Raw genomic sequence first — 6,445 nt, forward strand, 5'->3', positions numbered from 1 at the left:
CACACCTACTTCAAGTGCCCATACTACTCAACAGTGACCAGTCACTACTTCAAGTTGCCCCACTTACCTCAAGTGACCACCTACTCACTTCCAATCCCTATCACAGTGCCCACACTACTCAATAGTGCCCCAACGCTACTCCAAATGACCAACTCTACTCAACAGACTTTACCCACACCCTACTCAAACTGACCCCACATTCCCATCACAATGACCCACACCCTATCAACAGTGACCCCACACCCTACTCAACATGCCCACACCCTACTCAACAATGACCCCACACCCTACTCAACAATGTGCCCCACACCCTACTCAACAGTTCCCACACCCTACTCAACAGTGACCCCACACCCTACTCAACAATGACCACACCCTACTCAACAATGCCCACACCCTACTCAACAGTGCCCCCACCCACACCCACTACCTGACACAACTACTCACATACCACTAACACAAACCCACACCTCTAACATGCCCACCATCACAATGACCCCCACCTACCTACTCAATCAATACCCCACACCCTACTCAACAATGACCCCACACTACTCAACAAATGACCCACACTACTAACAGTGCCCACACCTACTCAACAATGACACACTATCAACGGACCCACACCTACTCAACAATGACCACACCCTACTCACCTTGACCCACACCTTCACAATGACCCACACCTATAACGTACCACACCTATCAACGTACTCAAACCTACTCAACATGCCCACACCCTACTCAACATGACCCCACACCCTACTCAACAATGACAACCCTATCACAGACCTACACCACTAAGTGACCACACCCTACTCAACAGTACCCTACACCCCTACTCAACAGTGCCCACACCCTACTCAACAATGACCATACACCCTACTCTAACAGTGCCACACCCTACTCAACATGACCCAACCTACTCAACATGACCCACACCCTACTCAACAATGACCCCACCTACTCAAAATGACCAACTACTAACAATGACCCACCTCTCAGAACAGTGACCACACCTACTCAAACATGACCCTACCCTACTCAACAGCCACTAACTCAAGCATGACCACACCCTACTCAACAATGACCCCCTACTCAACAGTGACCCCACACCCTACTCAACAGTCCCACACCCTACTCAAAGTGACAACTATACAGTGACCCAACCCTATAACAGTGCCCACACTACTCAACAGTGACCACACCTACTCAACAGTGCACCCACACCCTACTCAACAATGACCCACATTCATCACATACTCACCTACTAACAGTGCCCCACCTACTCACAATAACCTCACTCAGTGACCCACACCCTACTCAACAATACCCACACCCTTCAACTGACCCACACCATACTCAACAATGACCCACATACTCAACAGTGACCCACACCCTACTCAACAGTGACCCACACCCTACTCAACAATGACCCAACCCTACTCAACAATGACCACCCTACTCACAGTGACCCACACCTATCAAAGTGCCCCACACCCTATCAACAGTGCCCACACCTACTCAACAATGACCACCCTACTCAATCGTGACCCACACCCTATCAACATTCCCCAACCTACTACATCCAAGGAACACCTACTAACAGTGCACCTACTCAAGTGCGTCCCCACAAAAATGGACCAACCCTACTCAACAAGTGACCCCACACTCTACTCACATGCCCAACCTATAACAGTGCCCAAAGACCCTAGTGCAACATGCCCTACACCCTACATCCCACACCCACTACAAATGCCACCACTACTCACAGTGACCTCACACCCTACTCCATGAAAACCACACCCTACTCACACAATGCCCCACACCCTACTCAACAGTGACCACACCCTACTCAACAGTGACCCCACACCTATAACAATGACAACCACTAACATGACCACCCTACTAACAATATCACCCCTTCACAGTACCACCTACTCAACAGTGACCTCACACCCTATCAACAATGACCAACCCTATCAACAAGTACCACACCCTACTCAACAATGACAACATCAAAGTGCCCCACACCTACTCACGTGACCCACACCCACTCAACAGTGACCCCATACCCTACTCAACAATGCCCCACACCCACTCAACAGTGACCCACACCCTACTCAACAGTGCCCCATACCTACTACTACCCCACACCCTACTCAACAGTACCCACACCTTACTCAACAGTGACCCCACACCCTACTCAACAATACCCCACACCTACTCAAACATGCCCCACACACCTACTCAACAGTGCCCCACACCCTACTCACAATGACAACCTAATCCACTACCCCTACTCAACAATGACCCACACCCTAACTCAACATGACCCCACACCTACTCAACAGTACCCACACCCTACTCAACAATGACCCAACCCTACCCATACAATGCCCCACACCCTACTCAACAGTGCCACACTACTCAAATGACCCCACACCCTACTCAACAATGCCCACACCCTACTCAAACAATGACCACACCCTACTCAACAGATGCCCCACACCCTACTCAAACAATGCCCAACCTACTCAAACATCCAACTACTCACAATGACCCACACCCTACTCAACAATACCCACACCCTACTCAAACACCACACTACTCAACAGTGCCCTCCAACAGTACTTCAACAATGACTCGCGCACACCCTAACTCACAATTGACCCCTACATCAAATGACCCACACACTACTCAACAATACCCCACACCTTACCAACATACCCCACACCCTACTCAACAATGACCACACATATCAACATGTCCACACTAACTCAACAATGACCCCATCACCCTACTCAACTTTGACCCCACACCCTACTCAACAATGACCCACACCCTACTCAACAGTGACCCACACCCTACTCAACAGGACCCTACACCCTACTCAACAGTGCCCCCACACCCTACTCAACAGTGACCCCACACCTAACAATGACCACACCTATAATGACCCCACACCCTACTCAACAGTGCCCACACCCTACTACCACACAGGACCTCTCTCAACGTGACCCACACCTACTCAAAATACTCCTACTCAACAGTCCCACACCCTACTCAACAATACCCAACACTAACCACCTACTCAACAATGACCCCACACCCTACTCAACAATGACCCCACACCCTACTCAACAATGACCCCACACCTATACTCCAACTACCAACATGACCCTACACCCTACTCAACAGTGCCATTACCCTACTCAACAGTGACCCCACACCCTACTCAACAATGACCCCACACCCCACTCAACAGTGACCCACACCCTACTAACAGTGCCCCCACACCCTACTCAACAGTGACCCACACCCTACTCAACAGTGACCCCACACCTACTCAACAGTCCACACCTCTCAACAGTGACCCACACCACTCAACAGTGCCCCACACCTACTCAACAATGACCCACATTCTACTCAACAATGACCCACACCCTACTCAACAGTGCCCCACACCCTACTCAAACAATGACCCACATACCAACAGTGACCCCAACCCTACTCAACAATGACCACACCTACTCAACATGACCCCACACCCTACTCAACAGTGACCCCACACCCTACTCAACAAGTGACCCACCACACCCTACTCAACAATGACCCACACCCTACTCAACAATGACCCCACACCTACTCAACGTGACCCACACCCTACTCAAACAGTCCCACACCCTACTCAACAGTGCCCCCACACCCTACTAACAATGACCCCACACTACTCAGTGCCCTGACTTCATTGTCCAAGTGTTGTAGAACTACCGTGCTCAGAATAATTCAGTGTTAGAATTTAGTGTTTAATTGAATCTTGATCTCCCTCATGAACTCCTCCAAGCCCTCCACTCTGTAACACACTAACCACCTCATGATGTGAAATCACATTTGATTTGATATCTCCTGATGTTAATGACTTGTACATGTCTCTATGAAGGGCCTTTCTATCAGGTACTACTGTACTGTACTCAGTAGCAGAGGTATTTGGGTTTAGATTGACAGGTTGTTTTCTCCAGCCTGCCCCTGGAAACCAATGGAATCCCTTAGGTTCTATTATGTAAGCAGGGAGAAGTGACCCTGTTTCTAGCAGTGTGTGTGTGTGTGTGTGTGTGTGTGTGTGTGTGGTGTGTGTGTGTGTGTGTGTGTGTGTGTGTGTGTGTGTGTGTGTGTGTGTGTGTGTGTGTGTGAGTGTGTGTGTGTGTGTTGTGTGTGTGTGTGTTGTGTGTGTGTGTGTGTGTGTGTGGTGTCACCTGTATATGTGTTTGTGTCGTTGTTAATGATCCGACAGTTAAGGAATGTGTAAGCCATTATGTGATAGACAGAAGGATCTCTAACATGATACTGTCTAAGTGTGTGGTGCTGTCCAGAGATACGGAATTCACATTAGATGTGCATCACTATTTATGGTTCTGTGATGGGCCTCACTCTCTCTGTTAGTAACAAAACAGCAACAGTAGGTGTCATTTTGTGCAGTCTGCTTTTGTGAAAAGTGGACATAAGAATATAGTTTGGAAATGAGAATCCAAATCAGCGGTGGAAGAAAGTCTCCGTGATTCAGGCGGTGAACTTGTTCACTACAGTTTTCCTTTCATTTCAATAATGGGAGTTGGGTGTTTTTGAACATTCAGGGCGCTATCCAAACACTGCCAGCTGTCTCTGTATTATTTTTAGATGCACCCACTGCCTCTCCGACCTGCTTTTGAGGGATTTAGGATTTAGGAAATGAGATTTTGCTCTCAGTGTGAATGTACATAGTTTTCCGGAAATAGGAAGTAACAGAACAAACCCTGCCGGGTGTTCCTCTGAGGATTGAGGGCATTTTCTGAACTCTGGCCCCTCTTGTCCAGCTCTGACCTTCACAGACCGGGCCCTCCGCAGTGTGCGTGTGCATATGTGTGCGCTTGTGTATGTGTTCGTGTGTGTGCGCATGTGTGTGGAATCTGCAAAATACCCTCTCTCTCCTATCTCTCTCTCCTATCTCTCTCTCCTATCTCTCTCTCTGTGGTTCAGTACAATAACGTTTGTGTAGGGCTGTTAGGAGCATGGAAGTCACTAGTCTTTGATCTGGATATTGACTTTTGTTCCAGTGGAAAACAACTTTTTAAAGACTTTCATCAGGGGAAATTTGTTTGATGACTTTTCCCAGAGTGCCGTTCTCTCAGGATGGATCTTGAACTGAAGTCAGAGCTTAGAGTTTAGAGGCGTTAAACATCTACTGCTGTTGGATCTGAGTGAGAGAGAATATGTATGTATGTGCGTATGTGTGTGTGTGTGTGACTGTGCGTGCATGCATGCGTGTGTGTTTCATTTGATTGATGTTTTGTTATCATTTAGTTTCTGTTTTGGTAGTAGTGGCAGTGCTCTGTAGAATGAAGAGTGCTGCACTGAGGCAGGGAGCTTTCCATCTGGTGGTGCTGAAACCTTGCCTCAGCTCACTGCTACTTACTGTTACTGACTGCTACTGACTGTTACAGACTGCTACTGACTGTTACAGACTGCTNTGTTACAGACTGCTGCTGACTGTTACAGACTGCTACTGACTGTTACAGACTGCTGCTGACTGTTACAGACTGCTACTGACTGTTACAGACTGCTATTGCCTGCTACAGACTACTACTGATTGTTACAGACTGCTACTGACTGTTACAGACTGCTACTGACTGTTACAGACTGTTATAGATTGCTACTGACTGCTACTGACTGTTAGAGACTGCTACTGACTGGTACAGACTGCTACTGACTGCTACTGACTGCTACTGACTGTTACAGACTGCTACTGACTGGTACAGACTGCTACTGACTGCTACTGACTGCTACTGACTGTTACAGACTGCTGCTGACTGTTACAGACTGCTACGGACTGTTACAGACTTCTACTGACTGCTACTGACTGTTACAGACTGCTACTGACTGCTACCGACTGTTACAGACTGCTACTGACTGCTACTGACTGTTACAGATTGCTACTGACTGTTACAGACTGCTACTGACTGCTACTGACTGTTACAAATTGCTACAGACTGCTACTGACTGTCACAGACTGCTACTGACTGTTACAGACTGCTACTGACTGTTACAGACTGCTACTGACAGCGACTGATTGTTACAGACTGCTACTGACAGTTACTGACTGTTGTCGACTGTTACAGACTGCTACTGACTGTTACTGACTGCTACTGACTGTTACAGATCGCTACTGACTGTTACTGACTGTTACCGACTGTTACAGATCATTACTGACTGCTACTGACTGTTACTGACTGTTTCCAAACTGCTACTGACTGCTACAGATGGCTACTGACTGTTACAGACTGCTACAGACTGCTACTGACTGTTACAGATTGCTACAGACTGCTACTGACTGTTACAGACTGCTACAGACTGCTACTGACTGTTACAGATTGCTACTGACTGCTACTGACTGTTACTGACTGTTACA

The 6,445-nt window shown here is 47.9% G+C and overlaps 1 long non-coding RNA gene across 1 annotated transcript; it reads right to left on the reverse strand.

Annotated features, from left to right (window-relative positions):
- Positions 1 to 2,860: 2,860 nt before the first annotated feature.
- LOC139028744 (uncharacterized) lies at positions 2,861 to 3,586 on the reverse strand. The gene is made up of 3 exons (XR_011480969.1): positions 3,552 to 3,586; positions 3,211 to 3,279; positions 2,861 to 2,934 (listed from the first exon to the last, which is right to left on the reverse strand). It is a non-coding gene; the product is annotated as an uncharacterized lncRNA (long non-coding RNA).
- Positions 3,587 to 6,445: the final 2,859 nt, after the last annotated feature.

The sequence above is a fragment of the Salvelinus sp. IW2-2015 genome, linkage group LG14, assembly GCF_002910315.2.
Source record: "Salvelinus sp. IW2-2015 linkage group LG14, ASM291031v2, whole genome shotgun sequence".
In the NCBI taxonomy this organism is placed as follows: domain Eukaryota; kingdom Metazoa; phylum Chordata; class Actinopteri; order Salmoniformes; family Salmonidae; genus Salvelinus; species Salvelinus sp. IW2-2015.